Source organism: Brachionichthys hirsutus, chromosome 3 (assembly GCF_040956055.1).
Source record: "Brachionichthys hirsutus isolate HB-005 chromosome 3, CSIRO-AGI_Bhir_v1, whole genome shotgun sequence".
Taxonomy (NCBI): Eukaryota; Metazoa; Chordata; class Actinopteri; order Lophiiformes; family Brachionichthyidae; genus Brachionichthys; species Brachionichthys hirsutus.
The window spans coordinates 14396163-14414606 of NC_090899.1; the positions used below are offsets into that span (position 1 = coordinate 14396163).

General features: G+C 44.5%; 1 pseudogene; it reads right to left on the reverse strand.

The window, feature by feature from the left end:
- Positions 1 to 11893: 11893 nt before the first annotated feature.
- Positions 11894 to 17996, reverse strand: LOC137917787 (claudin-4-like; annotated as a pseudogene).
- Positions 17997 to 18444: the final 448 nt, after the last annotated feature.

Below are 18444 nucleotides of genomic sequence, written 5' to 3' on the forward strand. Positions count from 1 at the left end.
TGATAGTATCGTTAAATTGACCTTCTGTGTCATTTGTTATTCATGTTAATGAGAAGGTTATTTTCTGGATCAATGTCATTTTCTATGTCCTGTGGATGATGATCAGTGTAATGAAAAGGGTTTATTTCCAGTTCCTCATGTTCGTTAATCCATTGTTGAACATTCATAATTCCAGGATGCATGAATGTTGTGTGTTCTGTCATTGAACTTGTGCGCGTAGTTACCCATACTGGCTGGCTGGCTGGCTGCTTGCTGTTGTCGCATCTACTTTGAAGCACTGTTGCGAGGGCGAATGATCAGTTTGTCATGTCGTAGATAAGCGATGTCTCCTCTTTCTCTGGCGGCTCTCAGGTCTGGCATCAGCTCCTTCCTCTTCCTCCTCACGACATCTGTGTAGTCTTCATTTATGTAGATCTTGGTTCCCTTCAGGTTCTTGGTATGTTGAAGTATGATTGATCTGTCCGTATACCTTAAAAACCTCACCAAAATAGGCCTGGGCCTATCTCCGGCAGGTTTTCCTATACGGTGTGCTCTCTCCAGCTCCATGTCCTTTCGTATCTGTAATTTCTCTACCAAAACGCTTTTCACCTTTTCCTCTGTCTCAGACCAAGTCTCTCCAGGTGACTCGATTATCCCATCAAAGACCAAGTTGTTCCGTCTGGACTGTCCCTCCAGATATTCCATCTTATCAGTGACAGCGGGCAAACTGTCACAAAGTTTGGACAAATCTGTCTGTATAGCATTGCAGTGGTTAGCTTGTTTAGCGTTGTTCGTTTTGATGTCATCCACCTCTTTCTGAGTAAATTGCAAGCTTGTTTTTATTTCCTGTACATCTTTTGTTAATGTCTCCAGCCTAGTGTTAGTGGAGTCCATTATCATTTTGACAAAGCCTTTAAAGTTTTCTTGCTGCTGCTGGAGTAAGGCTGTGAACATCTGCTGCTGCTGTTGCAGCATTTCTTTAACTTGTGCGAGCGATACTGGATCGTCTTCATTTTTTCCATCTTGTTTGGATTTCGGTGGCATTTTACTTCAGGCTAAGTTACTCACACTTCCTGAAGTTGTCGGTGTTGCCCGAGTTGTTATTGTTGCCGCTGGACCCGTGGTTGTTGGCTGAGGTAAAGCCGCAACACGACAGACAACCCCACCACCGAGTTCCAAAATTAGATCCAAGTCGAAAAAATCCAAAGCCGATATTTTTCCTTGGATTCTATTGTTACTGTCCCGTCCACCCGCGCGCCTTTACTTCCTCGTGAAATCGGTTTGGGTCCGCAAAATAGCTCCGGATCTCGGCCTTAGCGTCGCTAGCATCAGGCCTTAGCGTCACAGCGGGCAGCTTCCTTTACTTCCTCGCGAAATCGGTTTGGGTCCGCAAAATAGCTCCGGATCTCGGCCTTAGCGCCGCTAGCATCAGGCCTTTCTGTGCAAACTGTGGAAGCAGTGATGCAGCACTGGCACAATGCCAGGAGCATGCAGCTTCAATGACTCCCACTTGGCTTTTCCTGAGAACTGCCAACATGTGCTTTGATTGATTGACCGATTTGATTAAGTAAAAAATGGTAAGTTCCCTGCAGCTTCTTAATCAGAGCCCACAACCTCATGATTTCAGTCATTCCTGCTGATTAGGTTTCGTTTGAAGATGGCTGGAGCCAAACCCCTTCCTACCATCAGGTCAACCGACGTTTGAGTTTTAAAAGAAGCCTCATGCTTTTTCCCCACATATAGAGGCCTCTAACCAAGCACTAGAATAATCCTCCACCAGGGATTATCTAAGGAGAGCTAATGCAACATGGCTCTCTGACAATCCCCGGAAGAAATCAATTCTAGAGGTCATTCCTTTCTTGTAAAAGGAAAGTCATGGAGGAGCTGTTTCGAGTCATATGTACACATTGTGTTCATCAGTGCAGCTGCATACATGACCCACATTCAACCATCCCACAATATGCAGGAAGAGAAGTCGTTGCAATCTGACGCGTTACCTAGGAAACAGCTTCCCACTCCACTGTTGGCTAGGAGGAGTTTTTGGCTTTAACTTTTCACTTCTCACGCAAAAGATATTAAAATCACATTTGTCTTCTTTTATTGTGTCGTATGTCTTTCAACATGACATTTATGTGCAGCAGTTAGATCGATGAGAGTCAGAGGCAGCGAGGGACACAAGAAAGAATCATTACTTTAAATCGCATCTCTCTCTTGGAGACAAATCTTCATTTGGTGGACTCTCGGTCGGTTGGCTTCCAATTCAGAGTGATTCAGCACTCAAATGGAGGATAACAAGAGTGGCGTTGGATTCAAACCACCAACACCACATTGCAGAAAGAGAGGAGATCCTAATGACAGCAGGAGGCCGCCGCCGACAGGACAGCTCTTTTCACCCGGAGAGTTGTGCCCTCTTTCTGCTGATGAGTTTGCATCATCAGAATGTTCCACAGCCCACCGCACTCCTGTTGCGTCAGAAATGTCACAGACTCCTGGTTTAAAAGCTCAGGTGTGCTGCTAAATACAGAGCGAACGGCAAGGCTTGGTCACCAGTCGAATCGAACATGATGGACTAATGTAAACGTGTGACCACGTCTTCTACACGCAGCCTGTTGATGCTGTATTAATAGCATTGTACCAAAATGAGATGCAGTTCACACAGGGCACATGCACAGAGTGGGAGGGGAGCTAAAAGAAAAGATAATGATTTTCACCTACTTTTAAACAAATAAATCCCACATTTTATGCACTTTAGTTGACGCAAACTTAGCATTGATTCTATATCCATGACATAATAACATAAGTTTGCTTTCTTACTCGCCTTTTAAATCCTTAACCATGACATAATTGCCAAAATCAAACTATTCAGACAAGAAGGAGCCCGGAGAAATCATCCAAAACCCTGAGGCTAAGATGAGAGAGAGAGCTGCAATATTTCATATCGGTCAAAGAACAAACATCTTTCATTGCTCTTCCAGCTCATGCCACGGACACATGAGCTGTGTCTGTGAGACACTGGCCTCATTTTGGATTAGTGGATTTAAAGCTGGAGGCCCTCTGCAATGAGCCTTCTCGTCCGTACACTCAGGAAATGAACAGCCTCAGTCAGCCCTGCGGACCAACTTCAATAACAAAGTAACGAAGAAAACGATACAGTCTCAGAAACACGAACCTACATCTGTGTGCAGGTGTTGCACTATCAAGATTTCTTGTTTATTGCACAAATCAGTGCCGCCCTGTGCTTGATGAGGTTCTCAGAAGGACCATATTCATAACTGACAAGGAGAAACAACATCATGGAGCAGTTTCTTTTACCAGACAGACGCAGCCATCATTTGTGTTGCTTATTCTTACAATTACAGGAAGTGCGAGAGCAGTTTGGTCCGATGAGACTGCATTGCTATGAGAAATCAGTCACACCGTTCTAGCAGAGAGAAGAAAGGAAATGCACTTTTGGGAAAGAGTAAACAAGGATGTCTGCGGTGATGGGGGGGATGGAGACTCTTAGCTAAAGACTACAAGACATGCAGCATCAGGATTATTCTCATCAGAAAGACAAACATGGACTGACCTGAGGATAATGGTGAGAGAGAGAAGTCCTAAAGCAATCAAAGAATAAGCAAGTATAAGGGTCCAAACATGGGAAGCGCCTCTACCCGACTGACTTTTGCAGCTGTGGTCCCGTACAGAGACCCTGAACTGTGGTGGAAGGAAGGCAAATAAGGCCAGAAGTAAGTCATCATTTGCAGCAAAAAGTTCTGATCCATCACATGGAGCCAAAGAAGGGAAGCTAACATTTGGGTTTCATTCATTCATCTTCTTGAAGACGAGACAACGGCAATCACCTTGTTTTAGGCCGCTCATCCAAAGTTACGGGTTCTGTCGAAGCCGGTCCCGGCACGCAACGCCCTGGATGAGATCTAATTATGTTTTACACTTTCAGGGCCACATGCAAAGTGCCATTTAGATCTATTAGAGAAGATAGACCTCTCCAGAGTCGAAAGCGCAAAACCTTACCACCCTAAGACAATAGAGTACAGAGAGAAGGCTCCAACGGGGGCACACAGCCTGCTGCACACAAAAAGAGGACAGACTCAAATGGGTTGCACAGGTACTGATAACCGTAGGAAGAGACACCCACCAAAATGTCATCCCAATGCTTATACATTTAGCATTTACAGCACATTCATCGGAGAATGCACGTTGCATTAGGTGTGCTTCAGCGCCAGAGCTGAGTTTTCACATAGAGAAGCTCCGACACTATTTCTTCTCACAACAGAACCCCTGCTTCACTCTTCACGCGATCTGTTCAGTTCTAATGCGGCACGAGATGATACTGGTGAGGCTCCTCTGTCTCCTCTGTCTCCTCTGTCTCCGTTCAGGCGCTCACAGGTGGGCGACGCGACCTGCGTGCTCCTCTTTGCTGCTCTAATTGGTCACAAACGGCCCTCTCCTTTCTCAAGCCACGATGACAGCTGCTGGAAATATTCGTCCACTGACTGCAAGTAATGATGTACTCTGTGACTGTTACTGTGTAATGAAATAATAAACTAAATGTACTTTATGAGTGTTTGCATCTGTAGCATAAAGCAGAGGTATGGTGCAGCCACCGCATCTTCAAATGCCCAGACAGATGGGAGAGTGGGCGGAACAGCAAATAAATCCGAGCATCACCTGTCGGCTGCCTCCTGAGCCTTCCTTTGTGGGTGACATATGCTCTTATTAACAGCTACGGTTGTTTGAATCACTGCACGGCTCAGCCTCGTATACACCCTGCCCCACTCGACAGCCGAGTCGCACTTGTTTTCTTTATTCTGGCAGCTTCCCTGTTCTCCATCTCCCCTCCTCACGTCATTTTCTCGAGCATTTCTCTTTGCCTCTCTGTTGATGAGGTGATATTGCAGGGAATTAAGTTGTGAGAGGATGTATGTGGTCCGAAGAAATGAGAGGGTGTGTGCTTGACAACAGGCCAAGGATAATGACAAAATAGTGGGAGCCAGCATTGGGAGCTGGAGAGGAGAGGACGAGTGTTGTCAACTTGTCCTGCACACATGGGGGATTCACACACTGTTCCTCCTCATCCAAGCAGGTTCTGATGTCGGTGTTCTTGGAAAGTGGTCATCACAGAACATGCGTTTTGTGTCTACCATCCAGAATAATGACACAAAGAAAGTTTTTGAGGTTGTTACACTTTTTGAAAAAATACCGATCATTCAGCTCTATTATACTGGGTTAGGGTTAGGGTTAGGGTTACCGAGCGCTTGAGCAGACCAATGCTGTGTAAGTAAAAAAAAGAATATTTCGATATTTTTTGTCCTGAACCTTAACAATTAAAATAAACTTGTCCTTTGAGATTGTACTTGTTTTGTTATTCTTCTACTGGATGTTTCATCATCGTACATACCTGAGCATGGCTGTAAAGAAATATAAAAATCCAATCAGCCTAGGGCAGCACGGTGGCACAGTGGCAGTGTCAGGGGCCAAGGCAGGTAAGAACGAAGAACCCAAATGCAGGAGAAGGGAAATCCAGAAGCTGAGCTTTATTATTCAGAACCAGGTGGTCTGTCCAAACCAGCAGACACATTTCTCTGGGTCCTCCGGTTTCCTCCCTCCTCCAAAAAACATGCAATTTAGGTGGATAGATTGCTCCAAATGGTCCCTGAGTGTGTGTATGAATGACTGTCCGTCTCTGCTGGCGACGCGTCCGAGGTGTACCCGGCCTCTCGCCCATAGCAAGCTGGGATACGTGACGTGCGAAGAAGAAAAAATGGATGGACGGACAATTACGCTACAAAAAAAATGGCTCAGGTGTCCACACAGACTCTGCAAAACCACATCAGAGAGGGTTGAAAATGAATTCATTATCACTTGTGTTTGATGTTTAATTAGGAACCTGATTGGTGCCAACAAAACATTCTAATGAATTATAGATACTGTATAATTACTTACATTCTATCCCCATGGACACTAAAGATCAAGCAAACATCACCTGTCCATCACAGTTTGGACTGATACACAATAAAAGAAAAAGTCAGTCAAGCCCATCGCTCCTCCGCCAGAGCGCTCTGTCCCGGGCTGCTCTCCAGCTGTCTCCAGGTCCTTCCCATCTTCTTGATGTCAGTATCAAGAAGATAAATAAATAAATAAGTATACAGTAATACAAAAAATAAGACCGCCCCCTCATTTGAATAACATATTTTGCTGCCTTTTTCATCTGCAGCATGAAAATAAATAAATATAATAGCAGAGCGCTTTTATTTATTTATTGATATTTATTGATATTTATTTTCGTATTTATTTCCACATATATTTAACATTTTTGAATCTTGTTTTATATTTTTGTATTTATATTAACTGTTTTATTAATTAATTTATGTTTAATGTGTTTCCCATTTATATTTATTTTTACTTGTGGCAGTTTTGGTCCTCCATATGTATGAGGTGTGAATGATAAGATATGAGAAACAAACGAAAGGGATAGTCTTCCTCACACAACGTTCAGTTGAGCGAAGGATACAATTTTATTAAAATAAATATGAATATCTTTAAGCCAATCCTGTTTTGTGTCATAAAGTTCAAAGCATTGTATGGAAGGTAATCAGTGATCCAAAAGAGGAATGAAAGTTAAAGCATGGCTTAACAAATGTTTGATTCTCACACTCTCTAAGGTTTACACACCAAATGCAAAACCATTACATTAATGACGCCGTGCGATCTTCTAAAATCTCCCGTAGAGAGCATCGTTATAAAGCGATCACGATGAGAGGCAATCACACTCAACAAAAGCAATACTGGAGATGGTTTTTGTAAGCCTTCTGTCTGCCTACTTACACAGTAGCATCAACACGGTTACTGCCTCCCAAAGCCCACACACACTCACTTCCCACTCACTGCAAGCCGCAGAATAGAGCATTCAGGAGGCACAATCCGGAGCAACTGTTCCAGTTACTGGCCAGCTTTGTTTTAGCTATCAGGGCAGCTCCTTTACTCAAGTTTTGTGCATCTGACCAATTGGATACCTGGAATAACTTTGAATTCTGACCCTATATATATATATATTTCCTGTACTGCAAACAGAACTGTGCATAATCATGATAAATGTATTTATGTTTGTCGTTACCAAATCCTCTTGCATGATTATTATTATTGTGGTCTCTGGTGTGCAGCAGCTTATCTTTGCCAGCGTGCCGATTAATTCATAAAACACTCAATAAAGCATTTCAGCAAGTGATTTATGAGCACATATCTACTCTAAGAAAGAGTATGATTACTATGTTTGAATGTGCATACTATCCCATATGCAGATTTCTTACTAGACTCCAGCTTCATCTCTTCAAATATGTATTTTATGTTATGTCACTCGGCTCTGTGGATTTCTCATAGGAACCGAGAGCTGGCTTTATCCTCATATCTAATTCATATGAATAGTTTATGCTCTCAGGAACACCTCCAACAAAGTGAGCATTTAAATATAAATGACTCATAAACATTAAAGAATTGATGCAACATAACAGCAGGATGCAGATGATAGTGTACGACACAGCAGCGCCGCACAGCGCTGGTGAATTCCTCTGCGTTCCGGTTCCTTCTCTGATTTTACAGATTTATTTACTAGATTTTTATGAGGATTTAGGCTAAAACGTGTGTAAAACTGCTTCCAAATCTTTGTCAAATGTGGTACTTCACACTCAAAGATATTGTAGGCTTAAATATTTTCCCTGCAGTATGACTCAAACTCTGCCTCAGAGAAATTTGCGACCGCCTCATGTGTTGCATCACATGAATTCAGTGCCTCTAGCTTCATTCTTACCTTCTCCAAGGAGGGTAAGTGATGAGTCAATATTGTTAGCAGGATTACACAAACACTGTTTGAGGGATTTTCATGAAGATTAATAGCAGAATTGGACATGTGGCAGGGAACAACCCGTTAGAGTTCAGAGTGGATACAGGTAGGGCCAGACTTGTGCTACTGGAAAATCGCACCGGTGTCAACCAGATTCACCCCTCCTGATATTACTCTGAATTTACTTTGATCTCTGTGTTCCTTTGAGATCAGAGAGAGCCAGTCTCTTCCGTCTCCGGGCCTGCTTGTGGACAATGCCTGCCACGGCAATCATTCATCAATGCCTCAATTTTCTTGTAGATGCTTTGCGGGTCACGGATGTGTTGCTGGAGCCTAGTCCAACTTGCTATGGGCGAGGGGCGGTGCATACCTCAGATGCATCGCCAGCGCATCGCAGGGCCACACAGAGACAGACAACCATGGCTGGATCCCAAACTGGACCCCAAAATGCGGAGACGGAGGCGGGAGATAAAGTGTACAGGTAATTTAAGAATACAACTTAAGCGCCAAACAAGAAACAGAGTAACGACAGGCAGGCGGCAGAAAAACGATACCTGAAATACGCTGCCCATAATAAAAGTACTGGAATGAACAGAGCGACAGGTTGGAGTCCAGAAAGAAAAAGGAACATGACGTCAGCTGTCGCTTCCACATTCCGCTTCAAGCATTTCAGACTGCAGCCCTTCTGATGAGATTTTTATTTACAGCACAATAGATAATGGTGCAAAAAAAAGCAATCACAGTTGGGAAAGGATCTGTGGGAGGCGGCAAGGAAATAGCCAGACTTGTTAATGCGCAGGGGTGGGCAATTAATATGCAAATCAGGAGGCAGAATTTGTCAAACTGTGACAGCTTTGTCAGTTCAATAAAAGAAGCAGAGCGGACATGCAATTAGGAAAGATAAATAACTTGTCTTCTATAGCGTGTTCAACCCTCGTGTCTTTGCCACAAAAACAAGGGAACAGATGGTATATATCACACATGAAAGAAGACTTAATGTTCCTCAGAGATTGTTAATCTTAAAAATATCAGTTGGTCTTGGTTTCCAATCTTAAATAGTCTCTGCGTGCCCCAGAAAATGACAGGATGCCATTACGTGAGCAGTTTCCTATTGGTTTTTTAGGGCAACATATGAAATTCTCCTCCTCCCCTCCCACATCCTCCTTATTGTCTGACCTGATTGTAGTTAAGTTTAGATTTGAGTCTATTTCCTCTCTGTTTTTGAATCCGTTGTCTTCTCAGAGGCAATGGAGAACACGGCATCTTGGGAAAGGGAGGCATCCTCCACAGCCGAGCGACTATTCCTCATCTTTGAGCAGCGAAGCTCACAGATGGGAGAGTGCAGCAGTTATGAGCAGGTTTCTGATGGATGCCATTGTGAGGTGACACACACACACACACAGACACACACATGCACACTCATCAAAATGACAGAGAGCTTTAAGAGCTGTCGTAAAGAAATTTTCAAAATCTCAAGAATCCTTGTTAGGGAATACATGACCGCTCCCTCAGCCCATCTATGGTTGCACATCTGTGGTTTCATCACAGTGTCCGCCTGTGATTTGGACCAAGGAGCTGTCAAACCATCCCACTCCATTTGGACTCCTCCGTTTGTGGAAATGCGACAGGCATTGTTCAATTGAGGGGGGGGGGGGGCGTTTGTGGGATGCTTTGGAAAATGTTTGTTATGGACTGTCACAAGATCTTAGCCCCAAAATTCAGACCCCGAAACACGGAGAAGAAGAAGAGGGAAAGGGTGAATGGGGCTTATGATGGAGTCCAGCTGAGGCCTGGGCCTCCGGAGAACTGAAACGGGAGAGCTCGGGAAGCGGAGGCAGCAGATGGCTGCTGGCGTGGGGTTCCTGAACACAGGGAGGGAGAGGATGAGCAAACAGAGCACTGATCCAAAGTGAGCAATGATATTAGCAATTAGCAAGGATGTTATGGAACCGATATTTATCAACCACTTAAGTTGGTCAGTAACCTGGTGAGTGGTTGAAGACCTGGAGTAATGAGGAAAGGACACACACACACACACACACACATACAGGATATGGAGGAGGTGGGAGCACACACACGCACACACACACACACACAGCCACGGCAGGTTCTGCCAGCCCTTCAGCGAGCCAGCAAACGCTGACTGAAGCACCGGCCTGCAAACAGCATGCTGTACCAGTGAGTGTTGGGCTGACTGGGGGGGCAGCTTTTAATGGCGTAGAGATTCCACAGACCTCGTAAAGCTGCTCTCCTCTGGTGGCTTAAACTCTGAGTGGTGTTAGCATGGCTGATGTCAAAATATTAAGAGTTCCTGAACTACTGTGTTACCACCCTTAAATCCACCCTTCAACCATCAAAACGGACACATTCTATTACTTTACGTCCCATGATTCATTCATTCCAATATTTGGGCAATCTTTTATTTATGAGTAAATGAAGATGTATTTCCAGACTGAACTGCCAACCTAGAATTCCCTGTTCATCTCACTGTTAAGTCACCGTGAATAAGAAATTCTGTTATCTCCGACCAGACTGATAATTGGGCCCAAATCCTTCTATCATGCACTCACACTCCTGTTATCTTCTTCTCCCCCCCTCAGGGAAAGAGGTTTCTCTACCTGTATTTCTGATCTGGAATAAATTGAGTAGCTGCTTGGTGAAGGTCTGCGCTCTTGGAGTGCTTTTCTAGTTTTAGGCTTATCTTTGAGCTTGAAATGACAACAAATCAGTTTCTCACATTTATAGCCTTTACAATTATTTTAGGAATAATTTAAGGAATTTAAGCCAAGGCTTAAATGCTAAGTGACAATCTAAAATCAAGATGTGCTACCTGCAGTTGTTTAACACTAATTATTTATATTGTGTTGGGGTATTAGCCGTGATTAAGAAAAGCCAAACACAACCTGCAATCTGATCATTATTTTTCAAAGCATTGTATATTTTCATGTTGTATGTCAGAGGGTCAGTGTGGCAGCATTCATGATGACAGGCTGCAATTTCTGGACAATGTCTTTGTGTATGAAATGAATTAACGCCAACGTTGTGCTTGTAAACGCCGATCAGCTGAAGACAGGTTAAATAATAGGTTTACACCACACTGACAGGCTGTGGTAGAGTCTTACGTTCAATAGTTACGCTTCACTGAATTCTTCAGCACACACAGTGTCGGTGGGTTCCACTGCAGGTTTATCATGTTAATTATCATCTTTTCAAAATAGACTTGTGCCTCTAACTTTGGTTAATGTGCTACAGTAAACAGTGGTTGCTTTAGGAATCTAATGGCAAAAGCCTTCATTAAAACAAATTCATGAACATTAGGCCCATATTCCTGATATCTATATCTCAGGTCATCTCTAAAACGGTGTGCCAGTGCAATATTTGAAGAAATATTCAAGCAATTAAAGTTGTAGTTTAATTATAGAAAATACCAGAGCAGAATTCCACTTTTTGGGTAAACTTATATCCTCTTATCTATAAAATGAAAAAGGGATCCATGAGATGAAAAGATTCTCTAATTGTACATTGTCTTTTAGGACCATGCCATGTTTTTAATACAAAATGCTAAATCTGTATATTAAGATTTAATAATGAATTTTCAGCAGACATAAATGACTACAGAGGGCTAAATAGCAGCTATATGAGGCTATAAATGACAAATTGAGACAAATAAAATATTTTCTCTTTATTAGAAAAAGTCCGTTCAGTTAAAAGATAACAAACACTGTACATGCATTCAAAACCCAAATCCCCCTGTTTGATCACAACATGCGTGAACATTGGCCTGAATAACTTTCCCACGTCGATGCGTGGTTCACTGTGGGAACCAGGGATGAACAAAAAAAAAAAAACTATTGTCAAAGGAACTCTGCAGCTTTTCTGACCCGACATGAAGAACAGAAAAATATCAGCCTCCAAATCTACAACTTCGGCTTGATTTATCGTCTGATAAAAAAATAAAAATAAATAAATAAAGACCTGCCGATCAGTTCAGCGCTTTATATCTGCAGTCCGTGCTCATTCCGTCCCAGGATGCGCCGGAGCATCTTTTTTAACGCACTTGCAACAGTTTGGGGTTTAAACATAATGCCTCTCGTCAAACTCTCTGTTGGCTGCGATCGTCTCGGTGGGCGCGTATTTGATGGGATACGCGCCTCTCACCCCCCCGGGAGAAGGAGCAGCACAGCAGGGTGCCCCCGAGCAGCAGCAACCCCGATCTCCCTCTTCTTGGACGGGGGCACCTGCGGGTTGTAAAGATCCACTATGATGTTGTTGGCCCTCCAGCAGAGCGGCACCAGCACGAACAGCCCGCTGATGACGTAGATCAGCCCGCCGGCGTTCACCACCCTCGCCTGCACCAGCTCGTCCCTGATGCAGTTGGTGCACCGGGCACCGGCGACCGTCACCGTGAGGGCGCGCGCCGTCTGCAGGTCCTGCGGCAGAGCCAGCAGGGAGTCGTGGACTTTGCACTGCATCTGGCCGGTGCTCTGCGCCACGCAGGACATCCACAGACCGTCCAGGGACTGCGCCACCACGATGTTTCAGTCGATGAGGGCGGTCACCTTCCACATGGGTAGCCCGCACGCCATCATCACCAGCAGGGAACCTGTGACGCACGGCGCCATCCCGAAAAACTCCAAACACGCAGCGAGCACGGTGCGGGTCCTCTCAGTCTGAGCTCCGGAGCCGTGCGCTCGTCGTTTATATGGGACCTCCAGAATGTCGGCACTTCGGATCAAATCCAAAACTTTGGGCCAATCAGGGGTAAATGCGTCACGGCGTCGGCCAGTGAAGGAGTTTCTACAGAACAGCAGCGTTTACGCACGTCAGGAGCGCGCCAGGCCAGATGTGTTGTTGTCTTCCGGTGATTCAGAGGCTCGATGAGGGGAGTCGTTTGGATCCAGGACTGGAGCTAGTAATAATATAAACACATAAATCTTAATGTAGATTACAGATTGGAAGATGAAAGCAACAGTTATTCAATTCTGGCTCCCTCCTGCGTCTCCTGATCATTAGTCCAGCCAACAAAACGCAACAGCAGCAACGCACACAAGATGTGGGACAGAAAGAAGGTTGGCCAAAGACGGATGACAAAGTTTCACCTCATAGTAAAACAATTCAACATGAATTAACAAAATAAAACCAAATATAAAAAGAAAAAAACCCTAATTCTGTTTATTTAACATTCTTCAAAAATGTGAGCATATTTTCAGTTTAGCCTCTGAGTGTGGAATTTTTTTTTTGGTGTGTGTGTGTGTGTGTGTGTGTGTGTTTACTGCAGACAAAATGAGGCATGTTGATTAAAAACGGGACCACGCCTTCTGTCACGAGTCCCCATCTTTACGTCTGAGTCACGAAGTTGCTCCATCTCCCTTATAGGGACTGGGAGGGCTGGATCAGACTGGTATTGGAGCAGTGGATGGTGGTTTAGGAATGGGGCCGGGGGGGTTCATCAGTAGATAAACACAAACAGGGTGGAGGAAGAGCTTGGCTACCAAGATAAATCCTTAAATAACATCAACAGTAAATCTGAGCTCAGCTAGAATCATTCCAGTTTAATGTCTGGAAAGAGCAACTGTGTTTCCTGAGTAGGGATCAATAATAATAAGTAGGAAAGCACGCTAAAAACTCCACCAAGGTACAATAAATAAATAACCCAGTCATGTATTTAAACATTCCTGGATGCTCTGGATCGTCACCTAAAGGTTCTAAATTGTTGTCGGCATCTTTATACACCCAACCACGAAATGTAAAAGTGAATCGGGTGTTGATGTGTATATTTAACTGATTTTTGAATCAGTAAATGGACTTGTAATAAATGTAATATTTTTCCTGGCCTCATTCTGGATCAGATCCCGAAGACATTTTTCATGATGGCGCATCTCGGACCCCTTTATGACCGGGATTTTTGCTGAGTGAATTTGAATGCATATCCTCCATTATAAGTAAATGGGAAAATCCAGATTTGAAATATTTAACAAAAAAATCTTTCAAATGATTTTTAAGAAAAAATATTTTATTACATAACAATAAAGAATATATACAGTTGGTCAGGCAGATGAATTACATCTGCTTAAAGACTGTGGTCACTCCACTCTCTGCATCTTGCTCTTGTGTTGTCTTGGCTGGGGTTATGTAATGGCCGGGGCTGATTGATGATGCGCTGCAGCTGGTGACGGGAGCAGGTGACAGGGATCAGCTGATTGCCGAGCGGGGCAGTGGGTGTGGTGAGCGGCACAGCCGTGACAGTGTGAGGCCTTGGTGCTTTGTCGAGTTGTTGCGTTTGGGCCGGCCGGTTCGCAGATGATGGCGGTGAGGATGATGTGTGTGACCTCTATGTGTGACCTCTGTGATCTGTTTTGTTTCTGCGCAATAGAACGGAAAGATTTTACACAACAGCGTCATTAAAACTGCAGGTTAGAGACCGCAGAGAGAAATCTGCACCGATGTGAGCCGCTGTATTTAACCTTTATTCAACCAGGTAAGTCAATTGAGAATGAATTCTCTCTTTCAATAAGGACCTGGACCGAAGTTGCATGTTTTTGGTGGTGGGAGGAAGCCGGAGAACCCGGAGAGAACCCGGAGAGACACAGGGAGAACATGCAAACTCCTCACAGAAAAGTCCACCCAAGTTGGATTTTAACCTGCGACCTTCTTGCTGTGAGGCAACGGCGCTAACCACTGTGCCACCGTGGCTGCAATGAGACCAATAGAGTCAGGAGGCGGGGCTTCCTCCTCTGCAGCCTTCACCTGTCTCACCCCGCCCATCGATGGGAATGCATCCATCCTCTATAGACGCTCCTCTCTTCTAACGAACTCGATTGTTCGCCTCCGTCGACCCCATCTCCCAGTCACAGAAGAGGAAGGAAACGATGACGAGGTGAATTTCCCTTTTGATTACTCCTGGACGTTGGTTCAATGTTTTTGAATGCCTTAAAGGACACATGAATCAGGGCTGGTGTAATTAGCTGAATTATTGTTTTAGAATTTAGATATCCATTTTCTGCTTCCTCAGTAAATGATCTATTGATTGATTACATTGTCCCTGAATGTAAATCGTGGTGCAGATCCAGATGTTACTCCGGTCCTGGACTAGGCATAGCGAGGCGGCGTTGCTGATGCTAAGATTGTCTTTTTCTGTTTGTCAGCAGACTGGCTTCCATGGAACTGGGATGAAGGGTGGAGCATGGCCCAAAGACCAACCTATTAGATTATGGAGCAGATCAGAAATCAATAACCTTTCTGTTTGCATGAGTTTGATTTTGTTACAGGTTTCCTCTGCCTTCCTGATTTGAGACAGTAAATAAGTGGGGGGGGGGGGGGGGGGGGGGCAGCAACGCTTCTGATTCATTCATGGTGGTCTAAAGTACAAATAAACACCCCAAACAAATCCTGTAGGAAGGGCCCAGGTCACACACACACACACACGCACTGGATACACGGTGACACGCAGGTGAAAATACAAGAACAAGGATCCTGGGGAGAGCAGTGAGTCTGAGCCATGCTTGTCCAGACTGAGATCATGTTTATTATGTTAAGATCCTTGTCATGTTTTTCCAGGAGTTGGAATCCTTTCAGGAATTCACTTTATGCTGGTGAGCAAGCCGTGTTGCCGTCGACTCCCAGGGGCCTCATACGGATCTACTTTCTTGTTTATTACCTTTTTTCTTCTTCTTTAAATTAGGAGTCTGTAGCTGTTTTTCATTTTAATCCAGTTTAAGCAAAGATCTGCACCCTAGATACGCTTACACTCATCAAGTGCTGCAGAGAAGAAGGAAAAGAATGAGCTTTATGTGTCATACAATTTAAGGGGCCCCTTTCCTTTTGCCTCCAGCACTCAAACAGCTTTACACTATTTATCCAAGTACTGTGTGAGATGAACAAACCAAACGTCCACCAGATGGCCCCGTTTTTTAATCCTTTTAACCCATCTATTTGTCCATAATTTTTCGATGGACGAAGCTGATATGACTTTGTTACAATTCCTCTCATGTGTAATATTTGCTGCATAATAGTTAATTCATCAGGGCATCCAAACCAGAGCTGGGATGACGATTGCTAATATTCCTCGTGCATGTGGCAACAAGCTTCTCAAACAGTGACTCAGGCCCTCACGAGACGAGCGATGGCAAAGAAGACGATGCACAGATGAACATACCGCTGCGTCCTCACAGTAGCAGAGGTGCTGCGCGTGTAGAAACACAAGCACACTTACTTCGCTCCTTAGGCCTGGCTGCAAATAAGATTTAGGGAGTCAACAAAAGGATATTTATTCCGGAGAGTAGCAACGGTCAGCAATGTGACTGCAGAGTGATTTTGTTCTCGCAGTCGGGTGCAGAGCAAACCCTCGCTGTCAGTAACTATAAAGCTGTGAAGTCAAGAAGGAGTGAAGCGTTAACGTTACATAAAACAAATGCAAACAATACACATTGCACAGCCCTGCCATGTCAGACTGCTTTCCATGAAACAGAATCTTTATTCTGCTGTTTATCCACTCAGAGGCCCCAGAGCTTTAGTGTGTTTCAGCGCAGCGCAGAGCCGAGCGGCTTTAACAGGGCCTGGGATCCGTACGACACTCCCTCATCCCAGAGACGCCGCTCCGGGGCAGACTCATGCTGACATGTGTTGGGCAGATGTGCCTGACTAAGAGCCGAGTCGGTAAGTTGGTCTCATGTGACTCACGCGGGTCACTTTCCTGAGTCTCTGTGTTTTCTTATTGCACTGGCAGCAGGTTAGGTTTGTACCAGCGGTGCCATGGTAGCTTGGCACAAATGTTTCCCGGGTGATGGATCAATCACTAGACAGTTAACCATTAACATTCTGCACAAAAGTAATTTTAGGTTATTACGCTGTAACTTGCCTGCCGTGCGTTTTACATGACATACCAACTGGTCGGATGTTCTAATCGTCTAACACCTCAGACACTTTACCAGCTAAACCTCAGCATGTTGGCCCAGTCTGTGTCAGAAAGCGCACGCGCGGCCCTTAGCATGGTGGTACACCCTCACGCCCATAGCGGGTGTCTGTGTGTTTAACCCAAATCAGGAACCTTTCCCTGAAGCTAACAATGCAGTTGTAGTCCCTAAGCCGAACCAAATCACTGAAACTACAACAGTGAATCACCGTTTCTGTTATCGGGCTCTACATCCGGTCTTTGTGTGACCCACTCCCCACGCCGAGTCTTCAGCTGTTGATGCTAAATGTTTCTGACAGCTGACTTCTCTCATCACTTGTGAGCCTCATCGAGCATCAGCTTGGTTTCATTTCGATCAGTGGCAAGTACTTTTTTCTAAAACAAGCCAATCCCAATAATAAACTGCAGCGCAACACAATCCAATGTAGTCAGATGGGGGAGCGCTTGCGATAATGAATGCTTCTGTTCTGTCCCACCCGGCACCATAACCGTCCGCACGGTTCACGAGATTGTGGGAGACGTTTTCACTCTTAACTACGGAACCCAGCCGGTACGTGGAAATTCTACTACATTACAGGAGCAGGAACATTTCCCAGAAACACACGAGCGATTTCTGTTTTGACACGGAGATGCAACTAGAGAGCCGTCTTGTGCGCCAGCTCTCCTCATATCAGTTTCTACTGTCAAAACCTAATACAAAAATATAAATAATACAATAAGTTGTGCTTGTGGAAATTACTAAAGGAAAAATGAGACATTGAGAGTTGAGGGGAGGACAAATTTGCAAGCCTATAAACGTGTTAGCGAAAGGAAGACTGCACAATACTGAAAAAAAAATCCCATTCACATTATCAGCTGCTAGCAGTTTGTCGCTGTCTAGAGGCCAACTTCTTATCAGAGACGGCTGCTCTATTGGAGAGATAAGACTTCCTGTCCAACAAGTCTGAACACCCCAGAAGCTGTAAAGTCTTTCAGATGTAAAGTAGCATCTTCTGTTGTTCGTCTCGCTGCCTCTCATCATCCAGCATCAGTTCTTTCCCCCAACCAAAGAGGACAATTCAATCATTGTGCTCCGACACGGTTCGGTTTCATCGTGTGGGCCGGCGTGCTTGACAGCGCAGATGTGGGTGGCATTTTTCATCAATGAGGCAACCTTAGTAAGCTGCAAGGTGAGGTAGCCACATTCAAGCAGATATGTAATACCCTGATTATTTTAATGGATCATTTTCACCTGGTCAGAACAAACACAGCTTACCTCACATTCATTGTTAATCTCTCGTTGGACATAAATAGTGCTCGCCGCTCTATGCCAAGACGCAGAGCGGTAACATGATGACTCGTTTAAGCCCTTGTTCTGTCTCACCTCTATCCCTTCTGTCCATTTAAAACATTGCACTCTATCCTCTGCTCTTGCTGCCATTCCGAACCCTCTAATTTTAGTTTAGATAATAATATTTTTGAAAATCCACTCCACAACTTGTTGCATTTCAAAGAGGGTTTACAACAGATGATTCAAAAACATATAACACAGATTCCAGGGGCTGAGCTGGGGCATCAATAACCGGGGCTGCAGCTGGTGCAACACTCACATCTAGTGGTGGAGCGCAACCTTGCAAATGTAAATCCCTTGTAATCGACGCCTCACGCTGGAGGAAGAGGGGAACACGCCTCCCGCTTGTGTCTGAGCAGCTCTAAGCTCCCATCGGTCCAGAAC